Below are 3,135 nucleotides of genomic sequence, written 5' to 3'. Positions count from 1 at the left end.
ACTCCGTCAGCCCCACCCTCTCAGTTCCTCCCTCCCCCTCTCTCTTTCTCTCTCTCTCTCTCTCTCTCTCTCTCTCTCTCTCTCTCTCTCTCTCTCTCTCCTTAATTATTTCCAGATGTGTACGTTGTTGCCCGGTCCTCTCTTTTTCCAGTTACTCCCCTAAACCACAACCTCGGCCCGTATAACGTATCCGACTTTTTTCTCCTTGTTTTAAATATTAAGGGTCACACTCCTGTTTCCGCTCTACCAGTGAAGTTCACTTAGAAATCTGTCCAAGAATGCACATTTCTTTTCCTGACCAATTTCCAAAGCACACTGTTGTAGTTAACGTTTCAAGCCACCTCCTGCTTTCTATTCCTTTCACTGAACATTACCTTAGTGTGATTAAAACCTTGATATTGAGAATGTCATCTGCTTTTGTTATCAATGTTCACTGCCGAGCAATGAACAAAAACATAATAATTTCACAAATCTAATGATCATTATTCTACAATAAAGAAACTTTGATGAAAAAAAATTAGAAGATGTCTGCTCTGTTTTCACACATAGTAAGATAAACAGTCCTTAATTACTGTCTGTAAATTGCTTTTCTTTTTTTGTTATCCTGACATTCAGTGGACCCTGTAGTGCTCTTTGGAAAGTGCACTTGACTGTGCTGGGGTTCCTTTGCCTTGTTGGTGATGAGTAGCCAACATGCACATGACAGGGAGCCCCCCTTGATGAAGGTGGATGATACAGAGAACTGCAACACAAGTCTACTGCCACTAAAACCACTTACAAAGAATAAACTGATACTTATCAATAAAAACTCAATGTCAAGTCTCCCACAAGATGGCGCTTCAATAGAAGTCAGCTCACTAATCAAATGAGAGTGGGCATCCTTCCTGGAGATGAACGGCTCTCCAGAAATTTCATCATCACAATTGTGGGAAACAGGAAAAACAGTTAAGAGGAATAATCATATCATATTCATCACACAAGAAAAAACAGCAACAAGAAAAGGAAACTAGAGTATATGTAGAGGATTAGAGAGTATGAGGATTATGCCATACACGATGAAAGACAGGCACAGAATAAGAAGAAAGAAAAAAATAAAAATAAAAATACACATACATTAGTGGTAGAAGACGAAACAGTGTATTACACAAACGAGAGCAGAGAAGGATATAACTATAGAGGGAAAGGGGGTTACAGAGGAGGATTCAGAGGCCGAGTACATAGGCCAAGAGACAGGAATATTTGTTATGTATGTGGGATGTCAGGACACTGGGCACGAGATTGCCCTGAAAGGAAAGGTAGATTAGGACCGCAAAATCAAGCATGACTATCCGCGGTCGGAACCCCTGACCCTGGTCAAAGCCAAGAGCAGGCTATGAGAATAGAAGAGAGAAGTGAAGAAGAGGAAGTGTTAAGATTAGATACAGCATTTGCATGTTTAGAGAGCAAGCCAGAGGTTGTATTAAATGTAGCGGGAAGAATGATCAGCTTCTTGTGTGACACAGGAGCATCATAAACAGTTATCAGGCCAAGTTGTGCTCCATTTTTGAAGCCTTTAAGACAGAACATTTTTGTCGAAGCAGCTAATGGTAGCTCTTACATGGAACACTTGTCAAAACCTGTGTTGTTTACAGATCCAGAAACCTATTCTATTTTGTATTTCACTGAAGCAATTTTAAGGCTTTGAACTGCGCTGTAACTTTTATTTTCTCTGTGACTTTTGTTTTCTGTTATTGTGAATAGTAATTTTTGCTGGATTTCTGTTGATCATTGTGATAGTTGGGCGACTCAGACCAATTCAGGGCAGAGTAATACCGGGTTCTGGGAACGCCGGAGCTAACAGGAAGAAAAGGTATTTTTCTCCTATTAAGCTGTTTTACCGCTGGATTGGGGGCCAACTCAGGGCCGAGTGGAACCAAGTGGAGACAAGGGGTCTCTTAAGGTTATCACCACTGGTTGGCTGCTTTTTCAGAATTTGTAGCATAAACAAACTGAATTCACGGTGACGACCGGGTCTTGAGGATAAATATTAAGTGCACTGGGATGAGTGACAAGTAGAACAATGGGAGGTAAATCCAGCAAAAACCAGGAAGCTGGCGTAGGAAATCTATTCTATTTTAGCCTACTTTCCTATTTCTTAACTTGTTTTAATGTTTTGTTTTAATGTCTATGTAGATGAAGCACGTACTTTTGTTGCAGAAAAGGAATTTGATGTTACTCTTCTCTGCGATATGCAAATGACCACACCTGATTCTGAGAAATCAGTGTGGACAAAAATAGGCATACATACAGATGAAGATCTCATGTTGTGACCTGAAGGGAAACCATTCCTACCACGCTCTCTGTTTAGATGGGCAGCAATATTGAGTCATGGGTCAAGCCATGTCTCAACAGGAGGGATGGTACAGATAATAGAGTATATAATGTACCAGGATATACAAACTACTCTAAAAAAATTTTGTTTGGCATGCCAAATATGTGCTAAATATAACCCGCAGGGCAATATCAGACAGACCAGGAGAAAGTTTCCTGCGCCTGAACACCCATTCCAAGTTATACACATGGATTTCATTGAACTAAACAAATGTGAAGGGAAGAAATATTGCCTAGTAATAATCGATGCTTTTTTTAAATGGGTTGAAGCATTCCTATGTGTGAGTCCCGATGCTTTGACAGTTGCAAAAGCCTTATGCAGAGAAGTCATACCGCGATTTGGCATTCCTGAAACAATATATAGTGACAATGGAGCTCATTTTGTGAACAGGACAGTGCAAATTATAGGAGAAAACTTGCAAATAAAGATAAAAAAAAACACTGTGCCTTTCACCCACAGAGTGCAGGGTTGGTGGAAAGACATAACGGTATAATAAAGTCAAGTAAATTGAGGAAGATGATGATGGAAACAGAGAAAAACTGGATTTACTGTTTGCCACTAGTATTGTACCAAATGAGAATCATACCCACAGCACAGGGTCTAACTCCTTTTGAAGTAATTTTTGGCAGAAGATGTGTAATCCCTGATCTAGTGTTCCATAAGACACCAACAGATCAAGCAGAGGATAACACATGAGAAAAATGCTAAAAAGTAAAGAAGTAACAGAAGCTAATCTCATTCCAGAACTAGAAACCTCAGAACAG

This window comes from Pagrus pagrus, assembly GCF_965226575.1.
Source record: "Pagrus pagrus genome assembly, chromosome: 13".
Taxonomy (NCBI): Eukaryota; Metazoa; Chordata; class Actinopteri; order Spariformes; family Sparidae; genus Pagrus; species Pagrus pagrus.
Note: the sequence above shows the minus strand (reverse complement) of the source record.